This window comes from Zingiber officinale, chromosome 2B (genome assembly GCF_018446385.1).
Source record: "Zingiber officinale cultivar Zhangliang chromosome 2B, Zo_v1.1, whole genome shotgun sequence".
NCBI classification, from domain to species: Eukaryota; Viridiplantae; Streptophyta; class Magnoliopsida; order Zingiberales; family Zingiberaceae; genus Zingiber; species Zingiber officinale.
Genome location: NC_055989.1, coordinates 68429596 through 68446236, shown reverse-complemented (window position 1 = coordinate 68446236; position 16641 = coordinate 68429596).

Sequence of the window (16641 nt, the reverse complement as noted above, 5' to 3'; positions counted from 1 at the left end):
TCTACTTACTAAACCGAACTCATCCTACATGCAATCTAAACAGAATAATCTCAAATGACATGCACTTAAAATACAACTCAAATGTTTACAATAACTAAAATGCGGAAACTAAAATTAGAACTCCTTTCCTAGTCCCAAGGCTTCCATAGTCCTGGCATCACACATCCTTCGAACACCTCCTTGTCGCCTTCCTTTCTATATCTTTTCCTTTCCTGTATCTGCAGTAAGAGGAAGTGTAGTCTATAAGCAAAATTTGCTTAGTAAGCGCTATCTAACTCACAAAATCTCGATATGCATGAGGATATACTGAAATCTAAAACTGAATGCTCAAAAGGAAATCTACTCATGCTCATCTACTAGTAAAAGAAACATACTAAAAGACTAAACATGTAAAGCAAAGCTATACAATCATGCTAGCATAAAGAAAGCTAAACTTACTGAATTCTAAACATCTTCTGAATCTTATTTCACTTGCTTTTAGACTTATTATTTAATACTTATGTGAAACTTCTTTTACTTGTTCAGAAACTTATACTTATAATACTTCAAAATAATAATCAACTTCTTCTTGGGCCCAGGCGTAGTACCATCTTATGCGCGTTCCCTAATAGGTTGGGGTAGCGAGCCACCAATCCTAAAAGAGCAGACCTCGGTCTACCAGGGCCAAGACCTCGGAATTGGACACCTGGATTTGTTTAACGACAAGCTCTTGGATGTCGGGTACTAGCCTCTTCTTAAAAGTAAAATACTTATAATCTTAATTACTTCTTCTTTAAATGCCTCGGCATTTTAATAGGCACCTTGTGTGCCAAAAATCCCTCAAGTCTTGACTTTGGGATCTACTTAAGGCCTCGGCCTTTTCTTTCTTTTCTTTATCTTTCTTATACTTTTCTTCATCTTTCTTATACTTTTCTTATAAAAGAATGTCTCTTACAAAACTGAAATGTTTAAACAAATTCTAACACTGAAATGCTTAAACAAAAATCTGTATACATAACATAAATCTGCATGCAAAGCTTAACAAAAAATCTGCATATTAAGCTTATCTAAATTTGCATACTAAGCTTAACAAATCTGCATACTAAGCTTATCTAAAATCTGCAAGCAATACTTGAGAAAGTCTGCATATCATACAAGCTTAAACTAAATCTCAAACTCGTTAGAACTAAAAACCTTAAATCTTGCTACAACAGGACTAAAATAAAGAGAGCAAGGAATGCATGCTACTCAATAATCTCTAGCTATTCCAAAGCTGTACAGTGTAATCCGAAAGCAAAGAAAACAAAGCACACTAATTACTCTTAAACTTCTAGCCGTTCTAATGCTGTACAGAAAATCTAAAGCAAGGAAAACATTATAATTCAATACTACTCATGCTATTCTAGTAGTAAGGAAACTGCACATGCTTAACTAATAACACATAGGGAAAGTCTAACAACGTGCTAGAATAAAGAGAGATTATAACCTGCTGAACTGGAAAAAAGAAACTTGAAAACTGAAGCTATAAAAACTAATCACCAACTAAAAGCTAGGGTTCGGATGGAAGCAAGCCTAAGCACAATCTGATGACTAGAATTCGGATCATAGCCATTGAAACAACCAAGGTACAAACTGAAATCTGGCTTGCTAAACTACAAACTGAAAATTTGGCACAGCTGAAAATTTAAAAGAAACAATCGAATCCCCTTTAGAAATGCTACAACAGGACACTCAAAAGGAGCATTCAAATCTGAAACTACTAGCAGGTTCCGTAAAGCACATTCCGAAAGCAACAAAATGAAAACTCATTTCAATTCTCATATCCTCTATTCTTCATACTCAATGTCATGGTAAGGAAAACAAAATATAACTATTCTTCCTTTGAAAACTCACGGCACAGGCAAATCCCTAACATGCTTCACAGCACAACTCGAACAAATAAGGGAATACCAAAACGAATCGAAATCCGGAACTATCCTACTGCAGGTGAGTAAGCGACTTACATGCGTTCCTTGGACTTACAGCCGAAGAGAAGAACTTCTAATGCTTCTAGGGCTTGCGGCGAGCTTGAAATCTCGGTCTTCTTCGCGCCTTCGAGTTCTCCTTTACGAGAGGAGCTTGGATCGGTGAAGAACTCATGGAAGAAGACGATCGCCGGCCGCCGGAGACGAAGCCCTAGCCTCGGCTTCGTCTTCGCCCGAGAACAGGAAATCGCGGACGCCGTCGCCGAGTGCGAGAGGAGAAATTTTGAGGGAAAAGAAAATAATTAATCCCTCTCCTAACTTATCCTTTTATAACCTAGGGTATTCTGTTATGGCTTAAGATTATTTCGCTCCTTACCTTTTCACGAAATACTCGCGGAAGAGTTGGTTGGCTGCGGTTTTGACCAAGTCACAGGTCTGGGTTTCGATTCCTCAGCCGCGCCCCTTTTATTTAATTTATTTTAAATGTTCCCAACTATTCTTTAAATACCATTTGTTCCATATATTAAACAAAACTTGCTTAGCTCAGTTGGTTGGCTGACTTCGGTTAAGACTCGGGTCAAGCCCGAGGTCTTGGGTTCAAAACCCAACTTCAACAATTTTCTTTCTTCTTTTTTTTTAAACTTCTTCCTCTTGGTAAAAATACCAAACGAACTCCAAAAATTACATAAAAATACTCTATAAATTCCTAAAAATCTCTAGAATTTTTCTATAGCATTTCTAGATTTTAATAAGGTCTTTTGGGACTCCAAATCATGAAATTTGGGGTGTTACACTTTGCCTTTTTCAATGAACCCCTCTGGTTGCTTCATATGGATGTTTTCTTCAAGACTTCCATTAAGAAAAGCTATCTTGACATCCATTTGTCAAACCTCATAATCTATATAAGCGGCAATGGATAAGAGTATCCGGATAGACTTAAGCATAGCCACCGACGAAAAAGTTTCCTCATAATCGATTCCCTCTTTCTGAGTGTACCCTTTCGCTACAAGCCTTGCTTTGAAGGTTTCCACCTTCCCATCTATCCTTCTTTTCCTTTTGTAGATCCACTTACATCCAACGACTTTTACACCATTTGGTGGTTCTACAAGCTCCCAGACCTTATTAGAATACATAGATTCTATTTCAAAATTCATCGCTCTTTGCCAAGATGCTGCATCTATATCTTGGAGTGCTTCGTCATATGTTCTGGGATCAGGTTCATGTTTACCTCGGACCAAGTCCGACGACTCTCCCAAAAACATGAATCTTTCAGGTTGCCTAACAACCCTCCCACTGTTGTGTATCATTTGTGATACGTGTTACAGTTTCTTGTGATATTTCATCTTGCACTGTTGGTACTAAATTAGGCATGTCCTCTCTAATTTCTTCTAGAATAATTTCACTCATGGGCTTATGGTTCATTACATAATCTTCTTCTAAAAATCGAGCATTGGTGCTTACAATGATCTTCTGATTTTTAGGATTATAAAACAAACCACCTTTCGTTCCCTTAGGATATCCCACAAATAGACAAACTTCTGTACGTGATTCCAACTTGTCAGTATCTCCCTTCAGCATATGTGCTGGACTACCCCATATCCGGATATGACTCAGACTAGGCTTACGCCTATTCCACAATTCCATGGGAGTAGAGGGTACTGTTTTAGAAGGTACCATATTCAGAATGTATACTGTTGTTTCCAGAGCATATCCCCAAAATGAATTTAATTTCTAGGTTATATGTATACTGTTGTTTCTAGGGTATGGGAGCATCCATCACTTCCTAGACAAAGCCTTTCAACGAAATTTAATATTTAATTTCCTTGTACTAACCCTAGGTTTAACCAAAAGGAACAATCGAATTACAAGATCAAAAAAAACAACAAAAGAATACAAACTTGAATCACAAATTCGAAACCTAAAATCATATGCCTCTTGTGTTTGATATTTCAAAATCTATACAAAGAAAACTAGTATGATGTGGAATAGAATTACTAGTTATACCTTTCTTTGTAGGCAACAACCTCTTAATCTTCTATCGTATTCCTCTTCTTATCTCGGACATCATGTGGGTGACGATCTACTGAGATGAGAACTACCCAAGCTTCCTTCTTCTCCAACAAGTTTTGGCCACCACAAGAACTCCAAGAGAAGATGAGGTTCGACCACCACCACCAAGCTCCAAGGGATGCTAGAAACAAAGCCTCCTATCTCTCCTTCTTCATGTAACAATATTCGGCTACCAACAAAACCTCCTTGAGATGAAGATGCCGCCGGCCAAGGAAGAACAATAGGAGATGAAGAGGAAGAGAGGGGTCGACCAACAACCAAGGAAGAGAGGAACCAATAGAAGAGTATTGTTATGAGGTGAGGCACCTCTACCCTCTCTTTTATATTTCTTGGTCTTGGCAAATAAGGAAAGTTTTATTAAAACTTCCTTATTCTCTTTGCCAATGAAAGGAAAGTTTAATAAAATTTCCCTTTCAAACTTTATATGGCCGGCCACATTAATCCCTCCGAACAAGGAAAGTTTTAAACACAAAATTAAAACTTCCTAATTTGTTTCCGAAAATTTTTAAATAAAAATTTCTCTTTAAAAAATTCCCTTCATGGTCAGTCTTAAAAGAAAACTTTTATAAATTAAAATCTCTCTATTCAAACATGTGGATGATTTACAAAAGGAAAGTTTTCTTTAAAATTAAAATCCTCCTTTCAATCTACAAATAAGGAAAAATATCAAATCTTTTCTTAATCTTTTGTAGAAACTATAAAAGGAAAGATTTAATTTTTAAACTCTCTTTTAAATCATAAGAATGGTTACAAAAAAGGAAAGTTTTATCAAAAATTAAAATCTTCCTTTTAACTACAAATAAGGAAAGATATCAAACCTTTCACTTAATCTTTTGTAGAAAGCTATAAAAGGAAAGATTTAAATTTTAAACTCTCTTTTAAAACCATGACTTCCACATAAGAAAGATTTTTTTAAAAAATAAAATCCTTTTTAATTTAATGTGGCCGGCCACACCAAGCTTAGGTTCAAGCTAGGGCCGACCACCTAATGAAACCAACTCACCTTGGTTTGGCCGGCCCTACCTTGGGCTCCAAGCTTGGCATGGCCGACCACCTTAAGGTGGGTAAGAAGGTGGGTATAATATTTTATAAATAAGAGGCTACGATAGAGACCGAGAGGAGGAATTGGTTTTGGTCTCCCGATGAAATTAAGCTTCTCATGTTCGCCCCGAACACCCAACTTAATTTCATCAATAATAATTCATACCACTAAAAAATTATTATTGAACTACCGCACCAATCCCAAATTACATTTTGGGCTCCTTCTTATCATGAGTGTGTTAATCTCCCTGTGTTTAAGATATCGAATGTCCACTAATTAAATGAGTTACTAACAACTCACTTAATTAATATCTAGCTCCAAGAGTAGTACCACTCAATCTTATCATCATGTCGGGCTAAGTCCACCTGCAGGGTTTACATGACAATCCTTATGAGCTCCTCTTGGGGACATTATCAACCTAGATTACTAGGACACAGTTTCCTTCTATAATCAACAGCACACACTATAAATAATATCATTTCCAAACTTATCAGGCCTCTTGATTTATCGAGTTAAATCTCACCCTTTGATAAGTCAAAGAAATAAATACTAAGTACACATGCTTGTTACTATATCGGGATTAAGAGCATACACTTCTATAATAACAAAGGTCTAGTTCTTTTATTAAGTCGGTATAAAAGAACTTACCTTAAATGGTCCAGCTCAATACACTCTGATGTACTAGTGTAATTTTATAGTTAAGATAAACTAATACCAAATTACACTACGACTATTCTAATGGCTTGTTCCTTTCCATCTTAGTCATGAGCAACTGTTTATAATTTATAAGGAATTGATAACATGATCTTCTGTGTGTGACACTGCACACCATGTTATCTACAATATAAATTATTTGAACAACTACACTTAGCTTATAAATGTAGATATTTGACCAATATGATTCTTATTTCAAAATAAATATTTACAAAAAGCTAGGCTTTTAGTTTACACTCTTGTTAGTTAGAGCCCTAGAGCCAATACTTTGATGATTGTATGGACTCATGTATATCATATTCTTGTATATTAATAAAGGCATTTGTTTGGTTATTATACTTATTTATATTAGTGCCAAATAGACTAAGTATAATAGCGTCCTTGAGTAGAAGGTTCATACCTATATCAATCGATTAGTTGAATCGATAGTGAGATGATATAGGGAACACTACTCTAAATCATTCCTAGTCGAGTATTAGCATTCAGGGACAATGTTAATACAATAAGACTAGCATGTAGGTCAGCTCGATGACTTGATCTCACAAGTCATGGATATAGAGATATCAAGCTGACACATGGGTATGCATTAGAGAATGTATACTGAATGACCCGCCATGAGAAAGTATCATGGATCGTTATATGAGTGTCATATACTTTCTCATGTGATTATTAGTATGACTATTAGTCCTTAGACCTGAAGTCACCATGGATCCCTACATAAGGAGTTATGTACTTTAGTTTCGTCAAACGTCACCCGTAACTGGGTGGACTATAAAGGCGATTACTGGGTATATAACGAATTATGTAGAGGGATGTGAGTGATGTAGATGGAATCTATCCCTCCCATATGACGGGAGCGACATCGGTATTCTTGATAGAGTGAGACCACTAAGTGCATGGCTATGCCCAAATGAGTCAACATTAGATGTTGAGCTCATTTGATCGAGTGAATCTACTTGGAGTTCAAGATTTAGATTGATTAGAGGATGACACGGTCTATACCTCATATTGATCAATCTAGATGTCTAGGATAGAAGGACACTTGTCATTATTTTGTGAGTAGTCACAATTGGTAGTCACAAGGTGATGTCGGATCTCGACATTCTTGTAACTTGGGTAGTAATGATGTGTTGCTAGATACCGCTCATTACTTATGCTCCTAAATGGGTTTAGGGCATTGTCAACGTTACAAGAACCTATAGGGTCACACACTTAGGACAATTAGGTGGAGATTAGGTTCATATGATGAACCAAGAGGATTAGATTCATTTGATGAATCAAATTGGATTAAGAGTAATCCTAATTGGGCTAACTTGAGTTCGACTCAAGTTAATTCATGTGTTAAATGAGTCTAATTTAGATTTTGACTCATTGAATCAATTTAATTTAATGAATTAGATTCATTATATTAAGTTGGCTCGAATCAAATGGTTGGATTAGATCCACCATGGTAGAGATTGAGTCAAGTTTGACTTGACTTGAGAAGGAAGACCAAAGGTCAATTTTGACTTGACCTTTTGCCACCTCATTGGTGAGTTGGCATTAGGTGGACCAATAATGATGTTCCACATCATCATGGGTGCCACCTCATGGAAGTGACAAAGCCACTCTCTTAATGGTTTCATATTAATTGCAATTAATGCAATTAATGTGATTTTATGGTTTCATATTAATTGCAATTAATGCAATTAATGTGAATTTTGAAATGTGGCCGGCCACTTTGTTTTGGGTGAAGAAATTCATTTTTCATTCACTTGTGTGCCTCTTCCTCCTTCTCCCTCTCAAGCTCTCCCTCTCCCTCTCCTCCCTTGGCTGAACCACATAGGTGCTAGCACACCTTGGTTTTGGTCATCTCCATCTAGTGTGTCCGTGTGGATACTTCTAGAGGACCGGCGCTTGACGGTCTTGAGATCCGGCATCATTTGGACGAGCGGGAACGCGAAGGGTATCGCATCAAAGGTATAAATGGTTTATCCTTATGTAGATCTACTGTAGATTAAAGTTTTCAAACTCGTACTCGTATTTTCGTTCGGTTTTACCTTGCACGAGATCCGTGGCTTGGGCGATTCGGGGTTTCCGCGACGCGAAAAGCGGTTTTCGCGGCCCGAAAAACCCAACAGTGGTATCAGAGCCACGTGCAAGGCTTGTACGAGTTTATTTTTATTTTTATGAAAAATAAAACCTTCTGTGATTTTCTGTAAAAATTAGTTTTTTTTTATTTTATGGGTAATTTTCCCGTAGAAGCGAAGCACAAGTGTCTCGGCACTTGTAGGCTTCGGCTACCGGAAAGATCTTTCAAAACCGGCTTCGTTTTGCCCGAAATCCTTTTGGGACAGCGAGCTTGGGTGCCATTAGATCGCAAAGGAGCAACTCACGATGGTTAGATCGTGGGTAGGGGTACTTCCCCTAACCCCGCAAGGGGATTTGCTCCGCGATTGCACTCGAAATCGCTAAAAACGAACCCGCCGGGAAGATTTTTCCGAAACGGCAATGTCTCGACCCAAATCGTTTTGGGACAGCGGGCTTAGGCGCTGTTGGATCGCAAAGGAACCCTCGCGATGGTTAGATCGCGGGTAGGGGCGATGCCCCTGGGCCCCGCAAGGGGATCCGTTCCGCGATTGCGCCCGAAACCGCTAAACGGGACCGCCGGGAAATTTTATTCGTAAAATTGTAAAAATTAATTTTAAAATTATAGAAAATTATGAAAATATATAATTTTGAATTATATATATTAATTTGTGATAGTCATGGCCCAAAGCCCAATATGATTGGTTGTGTTGTAATTCATAATACGGCCTGCGTGTCGTTATGTGTTTGCGAGTGTTGTATTATATTCGCGACCTGCGTGTCATGCCTTCTCATATTTTCTTGTTGTAAATTAGATTTAGACTCGAATGTAACTCGAGTTTCAAATTGTAATGTACAAATTGGAGCGGTGGAGGGTCCACACGAGACGGAGTTCCGAGGCGGGCACGAGCAACACAAGGTGGTCAAAGGGAGGAGCTTGGAGAAGCTGTTGACCCTAGGTTGACCATTCGATCTTCTCATTGGCTTGAGAAGATCGTAGTAGGGCCATGACTAAATCACAAATAGATTAATTAATTAATTATTATGTATTTGATGCATGTTTAATAATTAATTAATTAATTAGTGCCTTAACGATTAGATTAGATCTAAGTCGTGCACATGATGCACCCTTGCGATTAGATTAGATCTAAGTCGTGCACAAGATGCATTCTTCTCGATTAGATTAGATCTAGATCGAGCCAACTCTAAAATGCCTAATCGTGCCGTGATACCTATCACTACCTCGATCACATGTATTGTTGAATCTGCCAAAGCAGAGCAATACATATTATCTTGGTAGGGTACGGAGGGACAATCTTGGTCCCGTCTATCAACGCATGGGTGAATACAAACTCAATTAGATTGAGTATTCATAGTTACTCGGTTGGATCGAGTCAACTATAGGCATTCTTCCAATAGTTGGAAAGATCGGTCAAAATCACATCTATATTAACTCTCGGGCGTATTAGCCAAAGCTAACTCGAGTTTTAATATAAATGCGGATATTGATTCTATAAACAAGAGTTGCATAGAGATGTAATTGGTAATCGTTACCTACCGATCATACTAAGCCTTGGGCGTATTAGCCAAAGCTAACTCAAGGGTTAGTATGATGTGGATCTTGTCCCACGAGAATTATAGAATTCAGTGGGAGCATCATTTAATTAAAAGGCCTAATTAAATGATTTTTTTAAAGAATATGATATTTATTTCTGCAAATTTTCTGTTGTAGATAACCATGACGTCAAACACGAATTCCTTCTCCCTGCGATCTGTCCTTGAGAAGGACAAGCTCAACGAGCGAATTTCCTGGACTGATACAGGAACTTGAGAATAGTTCTCACCCGGGAGCGTGGTACGTTCTGGAGCAGCCCATTCCGAGGCTCCTCCTGCCAAGCTGGCAAAGATGCTTACAAGAAGCATCAAGACGACGATTAGATGTGTCCTGTCTAATGTTCGCGACCATGAACTCTGAGCTTCAAAGCAACATGAGTTGATGGGCACTTTGATATGGTTGAGCATCTTCGCCAACTATATCAGGGACAAGCGAGGCATGAGAGATTTGAGAAGGCACTGTTTCAGTGCAAGATGTCAGACGGGGCTCCTGTAGGTCCTTATGTACTCAAGATGATTGGGTACATAGAGAACCTACAAAGACTGGGGTTCCCACTTGGCCAAGAGCTGGCCACTGACTTGATCTTGCAGTCCTTGCCGGATAGCTATAGTCAATTCGTTCTCAACTATAACATGAACGAGATTGACAAGCCACTGCCCGAGCTACTTAGTATGTTACGAACTGCTGAGATTAACCTTAAGAAGGTTAAGCCCATTCTGATGGTCCAGAAGCATAAGGGCAAAGGCAAGCCCAAAGGCAAAGGAAAGTCCCAAGCCAAGGGCAAAGACAAGGCAATCAAGCCTAAAGGAGGGGTCGCCAAGGATGCTACCGCTTCCATTGGGGCACTGGAAGAGGAACCGCAAGGTATACTTGGAGGATCTGAAGAAGAAGCAGTGAGACTTCCACTTGGTATATATGTTATAGAAGTCAATCTATCTATTTCTACATCATGGGTATTAGATCGGATGTGCTTCTCACATTTGTACTGATGTGCAGGCGAATAGCGAGCATTGGCAAAGGGCGAGGTGGACCTACGAGTAGGCAATGGAGCACGGGTTGCTGCTATTTATCAGCTATCTCTGCCCTCTGGGCTTGTACTAGATTTAGATGATTGTTGTTATGTGCCTGCTCTTACTAAGAACATAGTTTCAGTTTCTTGTTTAGACAAGAAAGGATACTCTTTTATAATAAAAGACAAATGTTGTTCTGTTTATTTGAAAGATATGTTCTATTGTAGTGCACCACTAATAAACGGACTCTATATTCTAGACCTTGAGAGCCCTATCTATAACATTAGTACCAAGAGGTTCAAGTCAAATGACATGAACCAAACATACCTCTGGCACTGTCGCTTAGGTCATATAAATGACAAGCGCTTATCCCAGCTCCATAAGGATGGTTTGCTGGACTCATTTGATTTAGAATCATATGAGATATGCGAGTCATGCCTACGAGGCAAGATGACCAAGACGCCCTTTAGTGGGCATAGCGAGAGAGCAACTGATTTGTTAGGACTCATACATAGTGATGTATGTGGCCCTTTCAATGTTGCTGCTAGAGGCGGTTATAGATACTTCATCACATTTACTGATGACTTCAGTAGATACGGTTATGTGTACTTGATGACACATAAGTCTGAATCCTTTGAAAAGTTCAAAGAATTCAAGAATGAAGTACAGAACCAGCTTGGCAAGAGTATTAAGGTACTTCGATCAGATCGAGGTGGTGAATACTTAAGCCATGAGTTTCGTGACTACTTAGCTGAGTGTGGGATTTTATCTCAACTCACTCCTCCTGGAACACCACAGTGGAATGGTGTATCCGAAAGGAGGAATCGTACCTTATTAGATATGGTGCGATCTATGATGAGTCACACAGATCTTCCGACATATCTATGGGGATATGCTCTAGACACGGCAGCTTTCATACTCAACCGAGTTCCATCAAAGGCCGTGATAAAGACACCATATAGGATATGGACTGGGAGAGATGCCCAGGTGTCTTTCATGAGGATTTGGGGTTGTGAGGCTTACGTTCGACGTCAAGTCTCAGACAAGTTAGGACCCAAATCCGACAAGTGCTATTTCATCGGATATCCCAAGGAAACTAAGGGATATTACTTCTACATTCCCAGTCAGCACAAGGTAGTTGTGGCAAAGACTGGGGTCTTTCTAGAAAGGGACTTTGTTTCTAGAAAGACTAGTGGGAGCACGTTCGATCTTGAAGAAGTTCAAGATGCGAACAATAGCACTGATGCCTCGATGGAAATTGAACTAGAACCACAAAGTGTTGTGGATGATGTTGTTCCACAAGGAGTTGAGGAACAACAACCAGTTCAAGTAGACATACCTCTTCGCAGGTCTGATAGGGTACGTCGTCAGCCTGAGAGATACTCATTTCTCTTGTCTGACCATGATGACATTGTGCTCATAGAGGATGAGCCTACCACCTATCAAGAAGCTGTGATGAGACCAGATTCTGAGAAATGGCTAGAAGCCATGAGATCCGAGATAGAATCCATGTACACCAACCAAGTATGGACTTTGGTTGATCCACCTGAAGGGGTAAAACCCATTGGGTGCAAGTGGGTCTTTAAGAGAAAGACTGACATGGATGGACTTATCTATAAGGGTCGCTTGGTAGCTAAAGGTTTCAAGCAGATTCATGGTATTGACTATGATGAAACCTTTTCTCCAGTAGCGATGTTTAAGTCCATTCGGATCATGCTTGCTATTGCAGCCTACCATGACTATGAGATATGGCAGATGGATGTCAAAACCGCGTTTCTGAATGGAAACCTGCTCGAGGATGTGTACATGACACAACCTGAGGGTTTTGTAGATCCACAGCATACTAGCAGAGTATGCAAGCTGCATAGGTCCATTTATGGACTAAAGCAAGCTTCTCGGAGCTGGAATCTTCGATTCGATGATGCGATCAAACAGTTTGGTTTCATCAAGAATGAAGATGAGCTTTGTGTCTACAAGAAGGTTGTAGGGGACATAGTTGTCTTCCTCATATTATATGTGGATGACATACTACTCATTGGGAAGGACATCCCTATGCTTCAGTCTGTCAAGACCTGGCTAGGGAGTTGCTTCTCAATGAAGGACTTAGGTGAGGCATCCCGCATTCTAGGGATACAGATCTATAGAGATAGATCTAAGAGATTGCTTGGCCTAAGTCAGAGTACATATATTGACAAGGTACTCCTTCGTTTGCCATGCAGAACTCTAAGAAGGGATTTCTGCCGATGTCACATGGCGTGAGTCTTCGAAGACTCAAGGTCCCTCTTCTAGAGAGGAGAGAGACCGCATGGATCCTTATGCCTCGGCCATAGGATCGATCATGCACGCCATCTTGTACTCGACCGATGTCTCGTATGCTTTGAGCATGACGAGAGATACCAGTCTGAAAGTCATCGGATAGCGGTCAAGAATATTCTTAAGTACTTACGAAGGACTAAAGAATATTTCTTGATATATGGAGGCAATGATGAGCTAACTGTAAAGGGTTATAGCTTCCAGACCGATCGGGATGATTACCGATCGCATCGTGGTTCGTATTTTGCATTAATGGTGGTGTCGTCAGCTGGAAGCTGATTCTATGACAGATGCCGAGTATATTGCTGCATCGGAGGCAGCAAAGGAGGCGATTTGGATCCGCAAGTTCATCACCGAACTTGGGGTGGTTCCTAGCATCGACCAGTTGAGCTCTATTGTGACAACAATGGAGCTATAGCACAGCGAAGGAACCTCACACCAGCGGACCAAGCACATACTACGGCACTTCCATCTCATTCGAGAGATTATCGATAGAGGAGATGTGAAGATTTGCAGAGTACCTACAGAGGCTAACATCGCAGATCCCTTGACCAAGGCTTTGGCACAGAGGAAGCATGATGGTCACACTAGGTCTTTAGGCCTTAGAGCCTATACTGATTTGCACTAGTGCTAGTGGGAGATTGTTAGTTAGAGCCCTAGAGCCAATCATTTGATGATTGTATGGACTCATGTATATCATATTCTTGTATATTAATAAAGGCATTTGTTTGGTTATTATACTTATTTATATTAGTGCCAAATAGACTAAGTATAATAGCGTCCTTGAGTAGAAGGTTCATACCTATATCAATCGATTAGTTGAATCGATAGTGAGATGATATAGGGAACACTACTCTAAATCATTCCTAGTCGAGTATTAGCATTCAGGGACAATGTTAATACAATAAGACTAGCATGTAGGTCAGCTCGATGATTTGATCTCACAAGTCATGGATATAGAGATATCAAGCTAACACATGGGTATGCATTAGAGAATGTATACTGAATGACCCGCCATGAGAAAGTATCATGGATCGTTATATGAGTGTCATATACTTTCTCATGTGGCTATTAGTATGACTATTAGTCCTTAGACCTAAAGTCACCATGGATCCCTACATAAGGAGTTATGTACTTTAGTTTCGTCAAACGTCACCCGTAACTGGGTAGACTATAAAGGCGATTACTGGGTATGTAACAAATTATGCGGAGGGATGTGAGTGATGTAGATGGAATCTATCCCTCCCATATGACGGGAGCGACATCGGTATTCTTGATAGAGTGAGACCACTAAGTGCATGGCCATGCCCAAATGAGTCAACATTAGATGTTGAGCTCATTTGATCGAGTGAGTCTACTTGGAGTTCAAGATTTAGATTGATTAGAGGATGACACGGTCTATGCCTCATATTGATCAATCTAGATGTTTAGGATAGAAGGACACTTGTCATTATTTTGTGAGTAGTCACAATTGGTAGTCACAAGGTGATGTCGGATCTCGACATTCTTGTAACTTGGGTAGTAATGATGTGTTGCTAGATACCGCTCATTACTTATGCTCCTAAATGGGTTTAGGGCATTTCCAACGTTACAAGAACCTATAGGGTCACACACTTAGGACAATTAGGTGGAGATTAGGTTCATATGATGAACCAAGAGGATTAGATTCATTTGATGAATCAAATTGGATTAAGAGTAATCCTAATTGGGCTAACTTGAGTTCGACTCAAGTTAATTCATGTGTTAAATGAGTCTAATTTAGATTTTGACTCATTGAATCAATTTAATTTAATGAATTAGATTCATTATATTAAGTTGGCTCGAATCAAATGGTTGGATTAGATCCACCATGGTAGAGATTGAGTCAAGTTTGACTTGACTTGAGAAGGAAGACCAAAGGTCAATTTTGACTTGACCTTTTGCCACCTCATTGGTGAGTTGGCATTAGGTGGACCAATAATGATGTTCCACATCATCATGGGTGCCACCTCATGGAAGTGACAAAGCCACTCTCTTAATGGTTTCATATTAATTGCAATTAATGCAATTAATGTGATTTTATGGTTTCATATTAATTGCAATTAATGCAATTAATGTGAATTTTGAAATGTGGTCGGCCACTTTGTTTTGGGTGAAGAAATTCATTTTTCATTCACTTGTGTGCCTCTTCCTCCTTCTCCCTCTCAAGCTCTCCCTCTCCCTCTCCTCCCTTGGCCGAACCACATAGGTGCTAGCACACCTTGGTTTTGGTCATCTCCATCTAGTGTGTCCGTGTGGATACTTCTAGAGGACCGGCACTTGACGGTCTTGAGATCCGGCATCATTTGGACGAGCGGGAACGCGAAGGGCATCGCATCAAAGGTATAAATGGTTTATCCTTATGTAGATCTACTGTAGATTAAAGTTTTCAAACTCGTACTCGTATTTTCGTTCGGTTTTACCTTGCACGAGATCCGTGGCTTGGGCGATTCGGGGTTTCCGCGACGCGAAAAGCGGTTTTCGCGGCCCGAAAAACCCAACAACTCTAACAGCCCAGCGGTCCAACATATATATTAGAGGAAGATGACTCTTCCTCTTCCTCTATTAATGGAAGAATTGACTGAGCTAGAAGATGAAGGGGAAGGAGACTCTTTTCATCTTCTTAACTCCAACATCTCCGACTCATCCAAATCAATCCATAAAGGTCATCCAGTCACAAAGAGCATGCAAGTCACATAGACTATATTGTAATCAAGTCACAAAGACCAGAGCAAAACACTAGTTAGTCACAATGACCAAATAAGAACATTCAATTCATTCTTTATGAAAAATGGTTCATGCGACAACAAACACACTGAGCAATTATTGCTAAGAAAATTGTTACACCTTAGATAGCTTCTCTATAGAATGAATCAGAGATATTTTTATAATGACACATAGCCTCTCTCCTAGCGGTACATATCTGTTATCCAAGAAGCATCCAATCTCCCAATGGCACACCACCATTGATCCTTTCCGAGTGATGAGTCGACGGTCGCTGGGGACGTGGCGCTCTCGTTGACTCCGTGTAGTCCTGTGCGTGACGTAGACCTTCGGCGAGAACTTGCAAGCACAAAATCGAGCCGGGAAGGGGTTCCCGGTGACAACCCTCCGACGCTCAAGTCAGCCTCCGGCAGCAAGAAATCGAAGTAGAATGATGAGAACTGTAGCTATAGTGATGAATCGAGCATACCTCCGTTGGGGTCTGGAGGCCCTTATATAGGGCTTCTCAAGGGTGTGTGCACGCTCCCTGAGACGTGCACGACCCTCAAAGTATACCTGGAATGGGTGTGTCAGAAAAGTGTGTATGTCCCCATACCTCAACAATACGAGCATATCTCTGACGTGACAGTGGAAGCTTCCACCATACGATTCTCTGCTGCTAACCACACCCCCTGCGGATGGCACTGATCCCTAGGAAGATATCGATACTTGCTCCCTTTGTCCTTTACCGGGATGAGTGGGCGGGTCGTTCGGCCAATACCGGGCCAAGCGGATGGGTCGTTTCGCCAAACACCCTCCTCGGGTTGAGCGGAGGCCACCTTAGCCGGGTTGAGCTCAGCCTATCGGGCGAGTGCACTTTGACTGCCGAGCTGCTGTTTGGTCTACCGTCGGCCGAGCGGAATGCCCCTTTGTCTGTTATCCTCTCCCGTCTTGCTTTAAGAGTGTCGGAAGTTCGGCGTCGAGCTGAGCTGTCGAGAAGTCGGGTCGGCTCTCCTCCAGTCGATCGAGGGGTAATTCACCGACCGAGCGCCTGTAGGGCGTTGACCACCTTGACCTCCTGCTGGATGGGCCCCCTGCTGGAAATTGAGGCAGCTGCAGCCAAGGAGATGGAGTGGCTCGGTTTGA